Genomic DNA, 16,020 nt, shown 5'->3' on the forward strand with positions numbered 1-16,020 from the left:
CACACTTAGACGCATCACACACTTAGACAAACATGAATTCAGACAGATGCACACACACACACAGAAGTGCCACCTGTTGTATTATTTTGTGTTATTTTGTTACAGTCTTGGCTCCAATCAAATCAAGGTTTATTCGTCATATTCACAGTATAGAGCGGGGTGTAAACAGCACATTGTTTACTTGCGAGCTCTCCTCTTGACAGTGCAGTGAAAATATCAACAACAACTAAAAAGGGAGGAAGGGTCAGTGCAAAACGGACAGTTTGTGGTTGTATCACTGTGTCACTCTCACTGTGTGGGACGGAGACCCACTCTACCTCGCACATCAACTCTCCCACACGCACCACATACACATACTCTCTCTCTTTCCCACATAATCTCCTTTAATTCTCAGTACCAAGTTATTTCCACCAAGGCATTGCCATACTCTCAGAGAACTACCTCATGCCCTTACCTAGGCAGGCCTAGATACCGTTGCCTCCAGTTTACTGTACATTGGATATATTACATTTACTGTGCCAGCACAATCCTACTCTGTGCAAACCTAGAACCCTGAGCAGAATTGAGTTACAGTTGGCTCTCGATAAAGTTACAATATCACTTCTCCCAGTCAGTCGGGGCAATGGGACTGGAGTAAGTGATGTATATGAAAGCTCTTTAGATTATGTGGAGATTCTCCTGGATCTATCAAAGGCTGATAACGAAAGTCATCAGGTAGCAGAAGTGGCCTAGCCCTAATTGATCGTCTTGACTCAGATGGTAATGTACCTGTAATGTAATATTGTAGTAATCTCATTCATTTCCATATACACTGAAACAGGGAGGGGGGAGAAAGAGGGGGGCGGCAGGTAGCCTAGTGGTTAGAGCGTTAGGCTGGGAACCGAAAGGTTGCTAGATTGAATCCCCGAGCTGACAAGGTAAAGAATCTGTCGTTCTGCCCCTGAACAAGGCAGTTAACCCACTGTTCCTAGGCTGTCATTGTAAATAAGAATTTGCTCTTAACTGACCTTTTGGTTACTAGCCCACTGTTCAACCTTTTGGTTACTAGCCCAACGCTCTAACCACTAGGCTACCTGCCGCACACACTGGGTAGAAGTTGCCTATAGGCATAGATCTAGGATTAGTTTAGCCTTTCTGAATCTTGATCTTAACCATTCGGCAAGGGAAGCACAAAACTGATCTTAGATCAGTGTCTCTGAGAAGCTTCATCCTTATAGGCTAGTGTGAGTGCCGGTCCTTGTGGGCCTGAAGAGCCCCCTGGTGTTTAGTCTTGGTATGCTTTCTCCAGTGACTGCTAATGGGAAAGCCATTACTACAGTGGTTCGTTCCTAAAGAGAGAGTCCCAGCACATACAGCGTAATGCTACATTGTGGGCAGTAATATTGGGTTGGTCACAAGACAATCTGAAAGGCCTCAGATGGTTCACAGTGCATGGAAGTTTGAAACCCCTAAACCATACAACCCCCCTGTACATGACGTCACATAAAGTGCTACAGAAACCATCCAGCGGGGGTGGTTGTGTTGGGTTATCCCAATACTTTACAAGGTGCTTTGAGACCTTGGGTGAAAATGCTGTGTAAATGCAGTCCATTATTTGTTATTACCCATTCCTGTAGTAAGTGTATCTCTCCCTCGCATGCCGTGCCTTTGTGTTAGGTTAATAATTACACATTTTACACATTTTGTCAATTTCTTTCTCTTACCACCCCCCCCCCCCCCCCCCCCCCCCTTTCTTTTTAATGCAATTACTGGTCTTTCAGGGCTGTCCTTTGTCAGAGTGGTGTTTTTAGCGGTGAGATGCTAAGCTATTCTTCGTAGCCACTTTAACTGGCAGAATAAAATAGCCTATAGGGTTAGTGCTTCACATACAGTAGAGACCTCTTGCTCTTCCCCTTCTCTCTCTCTCTTACCCTGATTTGCAGTCCTCCCCTTTGTCTCTCTGTTTCACTCACTCTCATCTCTCTTTCTTACTCTGGGTTTACAGTCCTCATTTCTTTCTCCGTGCCCTCAGCACTAGTGTTAGCTCTTTATAAAGACTCATGTACTAGCCTGTCTATGTGTCTCTCTGTGCATTACAATGGAACAAGTGAACAGTTCAAATTGCTCTGGTGAGGGCTAGCCATGATACACATTAATGCCACCTGCCTTGGAGCCCTATAGTGGCTTGCGAAAGTATTCACCCCATTGGAATTTTGTTGCCTTTACAACCTGGAAATACACATTTTGCAGCAATTACAGCTGCATGTATCTTGGGGAATGTCTTCATAAGCTTGGCACATCTGGCCACTGGGATTTTTGCCCATTCTTCAAGGCAAAACTGCTCCAGCTCCTTCAAGTTTGATGGGTTCCGCTGGTATACAGCAATCTTTAAGTCATACCACAGATTCTCAATTGGATTGAGGTTTGGGCTTTGACTAGGCCATTCCAAGACATTTAAATGTTTCCCCTTAAACCACTCGAGTGTTGCTTTAGCAGTATGCTTAGGGTCATTGTCCTGCTGGAAGGTGAACCTCCATCCCAGTCTCAAATCTCTGGAAGACTGTGAAAAAGGTTTCCCTCAAGAATTTCCCTGTATTTAGCGCCATCCATCATTCCTTCAATTCTGACCAGTTTCCCAGTCCCTGACGATGAAAAACATCCCCACAGCATGATGCTGCCACCACCATGATGCTGCCACCACCATACTTTTGGGGATGGTGTTCTATGGTTTGTGCCAGACATAGCGTTTTCCTTGATGGCCAAAAAAGTCAATTTTAGTCTCATCTGACCAGAGTACCTTCTTCCATATGCTTGGGAACTCTCCCACATGCCTTTTGTCGAACACCAAACGTGTTTGCTTATTTTGTTCTTTAAGCAATGTCTTTTTTATGGCCAGTCTTCTGTAAATCACAGCTCTGTGGAGTGCACTGCTTAAAGTGGTCCTATGGACAGATACACAAATCTCCGCTGTGGAGCTTTGCAGCTCCTTCAGGGTCATCTTTGGTCTCTTTGATGCCTCTCTGATTAATGCCCTCCTTGCCTCGTCCGTGAGTTTTGGTGGGTGGCATTCTCTTGGCAGGTTTGTTGTGGTGCCATATTCTTTCCATTTTTTAATAATGGATTTAATGGTGCTAAGTGGTATGTTCAAAGTTTTGGATATTTTTTTATAACCCAGCCCTGATCTTTACTTCTCCACAACTTTGTCCCTGACCTGTTTGGAGAGCTCCTTGATCTTCATGGTGCCGCTTGCTTGGTGGTGTTGCAGACTATGGGGCCTTTCAGAAAAGGTGTATATGTACTGAGATCATGTAACACTTAAATAAAGTCCACCTGTGTGCAATCTAACTAATTATGTGACTTCTGATGGTAATTGGTTGCACCAGATCTTATGTAGGGGCTTCATAGCAAAGGGGTGAATATGCACGCATAACTTTTCAGTGTTTTATTTCTTTTGATTTTTTTTAAAACTTTTTTTTTTCATTTCACTTCAACAATTTGGAATATTTTGTGCATGTCCATTACATGAACTCCAAAGAAAGAAAGAAAGAAATTACAGGTTGTAATGCAACAAAAGAGGAAAAACACCAAGGGGGATGAATACTTTTGCAAGGCAATGTAGAGTTTTAGTATAAGACTGCTAGAAGGGCACAGTGCTATATATCATTTTAATAAACATGAATACCAAGTCTTTGCTTTGGTCATATGACCTGAGGTATTGTTTGTCCCATAGATGCTTGTGATTTACAAATATTAAACGCACATTGAGGAAATGTACCACCGTGTATCTAATGTTTCTCTATATCGAATGGTGTACCCTTTAGAGATATGTGACCCAATATATGCAGAATTAGTACAGAGTGTAGGTTAGGAATAACTTATAGAGTTTCATTCTCTGTACAGTATGTACAGTACCACATCCATGATGACACACTTCTGTGCTCTTAGCGCCCGCTGTAGCGTGTTGTCTCTGTGTCGTCATACAGGGTAGACCCACAGCTGGTCATGACTGGTCACCTGTTGCCTTCCCATCCTGTTAAACACTATGGTATCTAGCTAAATAAACCTCTCTCTTAAGGATGGACGTCAGGAGGACAGACACACTGGAGAAACTGTGGGCTCTTCTTCTTCACACACATCCAAAATGTGTGGCCAATAGTGCAGTCTCCACTGCTTCAAAATGAATATAGGGGAAACACTGCTAATGCTTTCATGAAAAGATAAACAAAAGCCTGTGAATGTAGATGTGAGCTTGACAGGTAACTATCACAGGGAGGGTCAGCCACTGTCCACCGACGAGTCCTGATCCCCATATCACAGTCCCGGCTCCACATTGATTATTCATGCCTGTGTGCTGTCATGTGCAGTGCCCACTGGATCTCATTAATTGGTGAGAGAGGGAGAGGGAAAGAGGGGTGAGAGGCAGGGAGATAGAGCAAAAGAGATGGAGAGGCAGAGATGCTGAGCGATCTGAGAGGGAAGCAGTGCAGAAGAGAGAGAGAGTGAGTGAGAGAGAGAGAGAGAGTGGAGAGAGGGGGCTGTAGCCAGAAGATAAGACTGTAGACTGGATATATCTGTGCTGTAGCCAGAGGATAAGACTGGAGACTGGATATCTCTGCTGTGCTGCTGTGCTGTGGTCTCTCTCACCGGTAGCACGCTATACACCGCTAGCTAGCCTGCTACGTGAGACCGAAGAGGAAGACCAGGCTTTCACCTGTACCTACTCCTCATCTCCATCTCCAACTCTACCATTGCTACATCTTTTCTTGGACCTACCTTGGACCTTCGTCTAAGCCCCAGCCATGACCACCTACTATCATAATCACGAGTACTGCTGCGGAAGCCCTGAGGGTTGCAGTCCCAGCCCAGGAAAGGTGGTCTCTGGGCGGGGCAGGTCGCCTGGGAACCAGGCCCTGGGGAACCAGAACCAGCCCCGGGTCCAACACACCCAACAGAGGCTCCAGCAGACCCAGAGCCAGCTGGGTCTAATCCACAGACAGCAACAACACCTCCAACAACAGCAGATCCTGCTCCAACAGCAGCTCCAACAACCACAGATGCAGATTCAACACCTCCAACAGCTTCAGCACCAACAACAGCCACAGATTCATCACCACCAGCAGCTCCAACAGCAGGCACTACAACACGACCAACAACAACAACAACAGATACACCACCATCAACTACAACAACAACAGCAGCAGCTACAGCGTCAGCAGCATCATTATCAACACTACCACCATCATCGTCACCAGATGGAGCAGACGCCCAAACGCCCTCCGTTGAACCTCCACCCACTGCTCTTGCAACCGCTCCCCCTACAGAGCCCCCAGAGAAACTATAGCTCCTGCACGCTGCCCGCCTCCATGTCTAAGAGCCGGGGCAAGTTCACCAACCTGAGGGACAGCGTAAGGAAGAGTCCTACCAAGAGCACGGCCAAGGTCCGGGCCACACACAGGCAGAGTGGCTGGTGGTCCGATGACACCCCATGGGCCACACTGTCACTAGAGAAACCACCCCAGGTATGTGTGTGTGCACAGGGGACCAACGTGGGAGAAGCCCTGTAGGTACACTACCGTTCAGAAGTTTGGGGTTACTTAGAAATGTCCTTGTTTTTAAAAGAAAAGCTAATTTTTTTGTCCATTAAAATAACATCAAATTGATCAGAAATACAGTGCAAACATTGTTAATGTTGAAAATGACTATCGTAGCTGGAAATGGCTGATTTTTTAATGGAATATCTACATAGGCGTACAGAGGCCATTATCAGCAACCATCACTCCTGTATTCCAATGAAACGCTGTGTTAGCTAATCCAAGTTTATCACTTTAAAAGGCTAATTGATCATTGGAAAACCCTTTTGTCCCTCTTTAGACTAGTTGAGTATCTGGAGCATCAGCATTTGTGGGTTCGATTACAGGCTCAAAATGGCCAGAAACAAATAACTTTCTTCTGAAACTCGGCAGTCTATTCTTGTTCAGAGAAATTAAGACTATTCTATGCGAGAAATTGCCAAGAAATGGAAGATCTCGCACAACGCTGTGTACTACTCCCTTCACAGAACAGCGCAAACTGGCTCTAACCAGAATAGGAAGAGGAGAGGGAGGGCCCGGTGCACAACTGAGCAAGAGGACAAGTACATTAGTTGAGAAACAGAAGCCTCACAACTGGCAGCTTCATTAAATAGTACCTGCAAAACACCAGTCTCAACGTCAACAGTGAAGAGGCGACTCCGGGATGCTGGCCTTCTAGGCAGAGTTGCAAAGAAATAGCCATATCTCAGACTGGCCAATAAAAATATAATATTAAGATGGGCAAAATAACACAGACACTGGGCAGAGGAACGCTCCTCAGATCAGCCTCCATTTGCCGGGGCAAGGACTACACAGGGATGATGGCCCACGTTGACTCCAATGCTTTCCACAATTGTGTTAAGTTCGTTGGGTGTCCTTTTGGTGGTGAACACAAACCGGTGCGCATGGCACCTACTACTATACCCCGTTCATAGGCACTTACATTTTATGTCTTGCCCATTCACCCTCTGAATGGCACACATACACAATCCATGTCTCAATTGTCTCAAGGCTTAAAAACATTCTTTAACCTGTCTCCTCCCCTTCATCTACATCTGATGGAAATGGATTTACCAAGTGACATCAATAAGGGATCATAGCTTTCACCTAGAGTCACCTGGTTAGTCTATGTCAAATGTTTCGTATACTCAGCATTTGTGCTAGAAGTTTCCTTCAATTACAGATCTAGGGTGGGTGGAGGGTGGGGGGATATCCTACTGTGTCAGTATCAGGGGCAACCTCTGTCTATCCCAGTTTAAGCGTTACTGAAGGCCTTCCAGTCTGTAAACCAGATCTTGAATGGAAGTTAATAATGGAGATTAATGGAACATCAGCTAGGTTTGTGTTCTCGTCCAAGGCACTTAAATGTGAAGTTCAGTTCAACTTGTTTGGGATATTGAGACAGTAGTAAGAGCTGCAGGCTCTATTTCTGGACTGGGCTCCCTGATCAAAGATAACGATCCATGCTCATTTTTGTGCTGTCCTGCCGGCTAGGCAATGTTGTAACAATACAGCTCCATAACTAAAGTGTTATGTAGCGACCTCACCGTGAGGCGTGTGTCAGGGGGCGTGTCAGGGGGGATCAGAGGGCTTTCATCTAGGAGGGCTGACACAGTGGCCTCCAGCCACAGGAAGTTAAGTGTGGCCTCAACCTGGCTCAGCCCAGTCCAGCTCAACTTAGCTCAGCACAGCGTGTGTGTTTAAAGTGCCTCCACCCTTTTCTCTCAGGGGGCCCTGGGCTCTCAGCATTAGGAATCTGCTGAGCAATAGTAAAAGAGTAATGCTGAGTGTGTGCGCATGTGACGTGTGTGTGTGTACTGTACTGTATGTGTTTGTGTGTGTGTCTGTCTACAAATCAAATCAAATTTCATTTGTCACAACCACATGGTTAGCAGATGTTAATGCGAGTGTAGCGAAATGCTTGTGCTTCTAGTCCCGACCTTGCAGTAATATCTAACAAGTAATCTAACCATTTCACAACATCTACCTTATACACACAAGTGTAAAGGAATGAATAAGAATATGTACATAAAAATAGATGGCTGAGCGATGGCCAAACGGCATAGGCAAGATGCAGTAGATGGTATAGAGTACAGTATATACATATGAGAGGAGTAATGTAGGGTATGTAAACATTATATAAAGTGGCATTGTTTAAAGTGGCTAGTGTTACATATATTACAGCCAATTTTGTATTATTAAAGTGGCTAGAGATTTGAGTCAGTATGTTGGCAGCAGTCACTCAATGTTAGTGATGGCCGTTTAATTCTCCCGGATCCACTAATTAGCATAGCGCAACAGTCAAAAAATATTACTAGAAAATATTCATATTCATGAAATCACCCTGTCATCTCAGATTTTGAAATTATGCTTTACAGCCAAAGCAAGACAAGCGTTTGTGCAAGTTTATCGATAGCCTAGCATAGCATTATGTCCAGCTAGCAGCAGGATGCTTGGTCACGAAAATCAGAAAAGCAATCAAATGAATAGTTTACCTTTGATGATCTTCGGATGTTTTCACTCACGAGACTCCCAGTTAGACAGCAAATGTTCCTTTTGTTCAATAAAGATTATTTTTATACTCAAAATACCTAGGTTTGTTGGTCACATTATATTGAGAAATCCACCGGAAATTGCAGTCACAACAACGCCGAAAAAAAATCCAAATTATATACATAATATCGACAGAAACATGGCAAATGTTTATTATAATCAATCCTCAAGGTGTTTTTCAAATATCTATTCGATAATATATCAACCGAGACAATTGACTTTTCAGTAGGAGCGAGAGGAAAAATGACTACCTCTGTCTTTTACGCAAGAATCACTCTGAGAGCCCTCAGCTGGCCACTTACGCAATGTAGTCGTTTACGCTCATTCTTCAACATAAAGACGTGAAACTATGTCAAAATGCTGTAGACACCTTAGGGAATACGTAGAAAAGAATCTGGTTGATATCCCTTTCAATGGCCAATAGAGGTGCATAGGAACACAACGGTTTCAAAATAAGAGGCACTTCCTGATTGGATTTTCCTCAGGGTTTCGCCTGCAATATCAGTTCTGTTATACTCACAGACAATATTTTGACAGTTTTGGAAACTTTAAAGTGTTTTCTATCCTAAGCTGTCAATTATATGTATATTCTAGCATCTGGTCCTGAGAAATAGGCGGTTTACTTTGGGAACGTTATTTTTCCAAAAATAAAAATAGTGCCCCCTAGTTTCAAGAGGTTAACAGTCTGAGGGCCTTGAGATATAAGCTGTTTTTCAGTATCTCAGTCCCAGCTTTGATGCACCTGTACTGACCTCACCTTCTGGATGATAGCGAGGTGAACAGGCAGTGGCTAGGGGTGGTTGATGTCCTTGATGATCTTTTTGGCTTTCCTGTGACATCGGGGGTATATGTATCCTGGAGGGCATGTAGTTGGCCCCGGTGATGCGTTGTGCAGACCTCACTACCCTCTGGAGAGCCTTACGGTTGTGGGCGGAGCAGTTGCCATACCAGGCGGTGATACAGCCCGACAGGATGCTCTCGATTGTGCATCTGTAAAAGTCTGTGTGTTTTTGGTGACCAGCCAAATTTCTTCAGCCTCCTGAGGTTGAAGAGGCGCTGCTGCGCCTTCTTCACCACTCCATCTGCGTGGGTTGACCATTTCAGTTTGTTCGTGATGTGTACGCCGAGGAACTTAAAACTTTCCACCTTCCCCACTACTGTTCCGTCGATGTGGATAGGGGGATGCTCCCTCTACTGTTTCCTGAAGTCCACGATCATCTCCTTTGTTTTGTTGACATTGAGTGTGAGTGTGAAGTTATTTTCCTGACACCACACTCCGAGGGCCCTCACCTCCTCCCTGTAGGCCGTCTCGTAGTTGTAGGTAATCAAGCCTACCACTGTTGTGTCGTCTGCAAACTTGATGATTGAGTTGGAGGCGTGCATGGCCACGCAGTCATGGGTGAACAGGGCTGTACAGGAGAGGGCTGAGAACACACCCTTGTGGGGCCCCAGTGTTGAGGATCAGCGGGGTGGAGATGATGTTTCCTACCCTCACCACCTGGGGGCGGCCTGTCACGAAGTCCAAGACCCAGTTGCACAGGGAGGGGTCGAGACCCAGGGCTTAATGACAAGTTTGGAGGGTACTTTGGTGTTAAATGCTGAGCTGTAGTTGATGAACAGCATTCTTACATAGGTATTGTCCAGATGGGTTAGGGCAGTGTGCAGTGTGATTGTGATTGCCCTATTGGGGCGGTGAGCAAATTGGAATGGGTCTAGGGTGTCAAGTAGGGTGGAGGTGATATGGTCTCCCAAAGGACTTCATGAAGACGGAAGTGTGTGTGTGTGTGTGTGTGGGACACTACTAAGCTCCACTCATCATCATCATCATCATTATATACCGCAGTCATGCTGGGTTACAGCTAGAGCATGGTCACTTTTGTCAATGGAGCCAACTGGCAGATCAAATGAACTTGTTATGGCTGCAATCCCCTTATCGGGATAAGTGTCATCAACTACCGCTGAATAGCATAGCGCTACATTCAATAAATATTACTACAAATATTTATATTCATGAAATCACAAGTGCAATATAGGAAAACACAGCTTAGCCTTTTGTTAATCCACCTGTCATGTCAGATTTTGAAATTATGTTTTACAGCAAAAGCAATCCAAGCGTTTGTGTAAATTTATCGATCGTACGACAAAACATTAAGTACACTTAGCATCAGGAAGCTTGGTCACGAAAATCAGAAAAGCAATCAAATTAATAATTTACCTTTGGATGTTTTCACTCACGAGACTCCCAGTTACACAACAAATGTTCCTTTTGTTCCATAAAGATTATTTTTATATCCAAAATACCTCCGTTTGTTTGTCGCGTTATGTTCAGAAATCCACAGGAAAGATGGGTCACGACAACGCAGACAAAAATTCCAAATAGTTTCCATAATGTCCACAGAAACATGTCAAACGTTTTTTATAATCAATCCTCGGGTTTTTAAAATATATAATCGATAATATATCAACCGCAAATGTCTTTCACAGTAGGAGAGGGAAAAGCAATACCTATCCAAACTCTGTTACGCGAGCAAAACTCATGTGACCACTTGACGCGATGTTATCGTTCTGGCTCATTTTTCAAAATAAAAGCCTGAAACTATGTCTGAAGACTGTTGACACATTGAGGAAGCGATAGGAAAAGGAATTTGGTTCATATCCCTTTAAATCCAGCAAAGGGAGGCTATGGAACATGGAGTTTTCAAAATAGAAGCCACTGCCTGTTTTGATTTTCCTCAGGCCTGCAAAATCAGTTCTGTTATACTCACAGACAATATTTTTGACAGTTTTGGAAACTTTAGAGTGTTTTCTATCCAATACTAATAATAATATGCATATATTAGCAACTGAGACTGAGGAGCTGGCTGTTTACAATGGGTACCTTTTCATCCAAGCTACTCAATACTGCCCCTGCAGCCATAAAAAGTTAACATTTGGTCCACTGGGTCCACTGGAAAACTGTCAATGAGTTTGATTACATTTAGAGGTTGGAGAGGAGCACGTGTTAGCTCTGAGGATGGAACGGCCATGTGTCTCGTATAGAGGTGTTGCAGTTGTGCCAGAAATCACCTAGCAACCACACAAGGGGCCATGTTGGGATACCAGAGTCTTACTGGTGGAAGAATAGCACCACCTGTTTGGAATGATGGAAAACATATGTTTCAAATCTCTCTGATCCAGAAAAAAGAGCGATATTCGATTAAAAAAAATTGTACGTACAGATCCATACAGCATAGCTAAAACGGAATGGTCCCAAAATGTGGATTTGTATCCATTTATTAGCTATTTCATTTTTTCAAATGGGATCCATTGTGCTTCAACAAAGTGCTGAGGAAAGGGTTTATCGATGCACTTATTAATGAAGCCAGTGTCTGATGTGGTAAACTCCTCAATGTTCCAGTCTGTGCTAGCGAAACAGTCCTTTAGCTTAGCATCTGCTTCATCGGACCACTTCTGTATTGATCTAGTACTTCCTGTTTGAGTTTTTGCTTGTGAGCAGGAGGATAGAGTTATGGTCAGATTTGCCAAATGGAGGCCGAGGGAGAGCTTTGTATGCATCTCTGTGTGTGGAGTAAAGGTGATCTAGAGTTTTTTTTTACCTCTAGTTGCACAGGTGACATGCTGGTAGACATTAGGTTAAACGGATTTCCGTTTTCCTGCATTAAAATCCCCGGCCATTAGGAGTGCCGCCTCTGGCTGAGCATTTTCTTGTTTGCTGATGGCCCTATACAGCTTGTTGAGTGCGGTCTTAGTGCCAGCATCGATTTTTGGTGGTAAATAGACAGCTACGAGAAATATAGATGAAAACTCTCTTGGTAAATAGTATGATCCACAGCTTATCACAAGGTATTCTAACTAAGGTGAGCAGAACCTTGAGGCTTCCTTAATATGACATATCGCGCATCAGTTGTTCTTGACAGAGGCACACACCCCCCTCCCCGGAGCTTTTACAATGCCACCGTTCTGCCCTGCCGATATAGAGAAAATCCCGCTAGATTTATATTTACCATGTCCTTGTTCAGACACGACACCAATGCACATCTGAGAAAGAAAGGATATTACAGTTCTTCAGATCGATAGGATAGTCTCAAACGGAGGTCATCCAGTGGTTGCACGTTCGCCAATTTAACGGAGGGTAGAGGCAATTTATCCACTCTCCAACGTAGTCTCCTCAGGTATCTCGCACGCTGTCCTCTATAGCACCGTCTCCTCCTTCTTCAAGTGTCGGGAAGGGTGCTAGAGGGAATTTCTATTGTGTTATTGACTGTATGTTTGTTTATGTAACTCTGTGTTGTTTTTGTCGCACTGCTTTGCTTTATCTTGGCCAGGTCGTAGTGGTAAATGAGAACTTGTTTTCAACTGGCCTACCTGGTTAAATAAAGGTTAAATATATATTTTTAAAGGCTATAAGCACAAATGTTCCATTAGCAGGAAAACACCATTATCAAAAGTGACCGCAAATGTGATTATGCATATAATGCTTTATTATAAAGGTGCATTTTTATGGTGAAAATTAGTGGTGTAGAGCCTAACTGTGGATTAATGTGCATAATTTTAAGAAGTTATTTTGCCACTTTAGTTGTGATACAAACCTTATCAAAACATATAGGCCTATCAGCTAGGCTACATGAGGTGTGCGACTATGATTTAAAAAAATTGCAAAAAGAAGGCATTGTTTCTTGCCTAACGCTGGGCATCATTCACAAGTGATAATATATAATTCAAGTGATAGGCTAATATCATCACCCATCAGACTATTCTTGATTTAATTTTGTCTTTATAAATACTAAATATTATTTGTGTGACATTTATTTTGATTTAGAATGGAAAACTATCATGAACCTGTCTTAAAACAGGGGCATCGGGAAAAAATATATGTCATCTATGCACTTAAATAGCGAATGGGTGAGTGCTGAGTACCAGGCAGTTAGCAAGTTTGGTAGGCTACCAATTACCATCAGCTGCATCAGAGCTTGCAGAAGCCTAATTACCTTGACTAAATGGTCACGTAGAATTGGACTGCCTTCCTGACTTGTGACCGCCGGTGTGGAGGTTTATATGGTCTATGCAACAGCTCTAGTCACGCCAATGTTTTTTGCACTCTGGAAAAGGGGACACTGTGGAGTTTTCAACCGTTATGGAGAGGTCTTGGAGTGGTCAGGCCTTCCCAGGGACGAAAAGCAGCTCCGTTTTGCGGGAGTTGAGCTTGAGGTGGTGGGCCGACATCAAAGCTGAGATGTCTGACAGGCATGCAGAGATGAGTGTCGCCACCTGACTTTCAGAAGGGAGGAAGGTGAAGAGTAGTTAAGTGACATCCACATAGCAATGATAGAAGAGACCATGTGAGTATATGACGGAGCCGAGTGACTAGGTGTATAGAGAGAAGAGGAGAGAGACTGGTACTGAGCCCTGAGGGACACCAGTAGTGAGAGCATTTGGTGCAAACACAGATCCTCCCAGATAGGATGCAATCCAAGAGTGTGCAGAGCCTCAGACACCTAGCTCTGAGAGGGTGGGGGAAGGAACGGATGGTTCACGATGTCAAAGGCAGTGGATAGAACTAGGAATATGAGAACAGAGGAGAGAGAGTCAGCTTTGGCAGTGTGGAGAGCCTCCATGACACAGAGAAGAGCAGTCTCGGTTGAGTGACCCATCTTGAAGCCTGACTGGTTAGGGTCAAGAAGATCGTTCTGAGAGAGATAACGAGAGAGTTTGTCAGAGACAGCATGATTGAGTGTTTCGGAAATACAATAAAGAAGGGATGCTGGTCTGTAGTTTTTGACATTAGAGTGGTCAAGTGTTCATCTGAAGAGAGGGGAGAAAGAGTTCAAGGCATAGGGTAGTTCTGTGTGAGTGGGACTAGTGGACTCAATAGGCATGAGGAGCGTCAATAGTGAATGAGGAGCGGATGTAGTTAGCCTTCTTCTCAAAGTGGTTGACAAAGTTGTCCGCAGAGAGGGAGGGGGAGGGGTGGAGGATTAAGGCGGGAGGATCTTACTAGGGAAATGGAAATTAGTTTCCTAGGGTTAGAGGCAGAAGCTTGAAATTTAGAGTGACACAAAGTGGCTGATGCACTGGATACAGAGGAAGAGAAGGTAAGCTGCCCGCAGCCCTGTTCTGTAAGCTCACAGAGTCATTCAGCCATGGAGCATGAGGGGAGGGTCGACCCGGCCGGGAGGAAAGGGGAGAGTGCGAGTCATGGGATACGGAAAGGGAGGAAAGTCATGTTGAAGACGCATAATCAGGAGACAGGAGGGGGAATTATTCAGCAGAAGGGAGAGATGATAGGATAGAAGAGGAGAGAGTAGTGGGGGAGAGAGAACAAAGATTGTGACAGCGCACATAACCATCTGGGTAGGCGCTGATTGGCTAGGGTTGGAGGAGAGGGAGACAGAAAAGGAAACAAAGTAGTGATCAGAGACCTGGAAGGGTGTTGTAGTGAGATTAGTAGGAGAACAGCCTCCAGCAAAGATGAGGTCAATTGTATTGCCTGCCTTGTGAGTGGGAGGAGACTGGGAAACGGTGAGGTCAGAAGAGGCAAGGATGTTCACATCGTTCTTAGTACTCGGTCAGTAACACAGTAGTAAATACTGACTGCATCCTCCGTTGCACAGAACAACATACCAAATCCCCAAACTCTTATCAATGGATGCCCTTTGACATCCTCTCTGATGCTAGGTGGTTCAGCCCATTCTTCTCTCTCCATTTTTTCCTCTCATCCCCTCTCCATAATCTACGCACACATTTGAGCCCTCAGCAGCTGCCACTAGACAATCCAGACAATCCTCCCTCACTACCACATTATCATCACTCAGAACATTATCATATTTTCTCTCTTTCAACTTCTCTCACCTGTTTTCTCTCTCTCTCTCTCTCACACAAACACCCTCTCTCTCTCTTCCTCCCTCCCTTCTTGCCCTTCATCATGTGATGTGTTGTGTGTAGTTGTGTATTGTGTGTATTCTGCCTGTGTGTCTATGTGTTGTACCCTGACCCTCAACCTCCATTGCCATTGTTTAGCAGCCAGATGTGGTGGTCCCGCCCCCTGCCCCCCGTACCCATAATCCCTGTGATCCTTATACCAGCTGAGACCATTCCTGCCATCGCTCCACCCTTCTCTCCACCCGCACCCTGGTCACCCATGTCACAGGTCATACTCTCTTCTTTTTTTCTCTCCTCTTATCTGTTACTGTTTTTTTTTACACCCCTCCCATTTGGATTCTGTTTTGGTGGGGGTGGTGGAGTTTGAAGGATGAGTGTTTCTGGAGAGATATTCAGCTTCGGGTGGTTGTTTTTACCTCCAGACCTGTAGGAGAGATCAGCCCAGTGAAGCGCCAGAAGGAGTTGTCTGTTATTAAGGCTGTAGTTGGGGGTGTTTGGGTCGACGCCATAGCTGTAGGCTTCAAGCTTCAGGAGTTCGGCACAACAGAACACCATGTCATGTCGCATATGGACCCATTCTGCCGTGATAATCTCTAGCCGATGCTTTCAAAATGTTCTACCAAAACATGCAGAGAGTAAGTGATTATTTTGTCTCACAAGTTTTTTGGGGGGGCTTTGCCAAATGTATTTATTTTTTGTTGTTGTGTGAAGCTTTTGCAACATACTACCAGGGTAATCGCGAGGTGAAAAAAAAGAAGTATTTTCTCACTAAATATTTTGAAAACCAAAACTGAGTTAATTTTGTTTTTCTGTTGCAGGCAAACCCACGTCCAGTGGTGGTCAACACAGACAGTTTGGACACCCCCCCATATGTAAGTCTACATTTCTTTACACATGCACAGAAAAACACTGAACTGAAATTAGCCACAAATAAATGTATGTAGTTCTGTCCTTGAGCTGTTCTTGTCTATTGATGTTCTGTATTATGTCATTCTCTATTATGTTTTGTGTGGACCCCAGGAAGAGTAGCTGCTGCTTT

The 16,020-nt window shown here is 44.4% G+C and overlaps 1 pseudogene; it reads left to right on the top strand.

The window, feature by feature from the left end:
• The window catches only part of LOC139407510 (discs large homolog 1-like protein), a 185,104-nt pseudogene that overhangs the window by 55,842 nt on the left and 113,242 nt on the right, over positions 1-16,020 (top strand).

Source organism: Oncorhynchus clarkii, chromosome 4 (assembly GCF_045791955.1).
Source record: "Oncorhynchus clarkii lewisi isolate Uvic-CL-2024 chromosome 4, UVic_Ocla_1.0, whole genome shotgun sequence".
Lineage (NCBI taxonomy): Eukaryota > Metazoa > Chordata > Actinopteri > Salmoniformes > Salmonidae > Oncorhynchus > Oncorhynchus clarkii.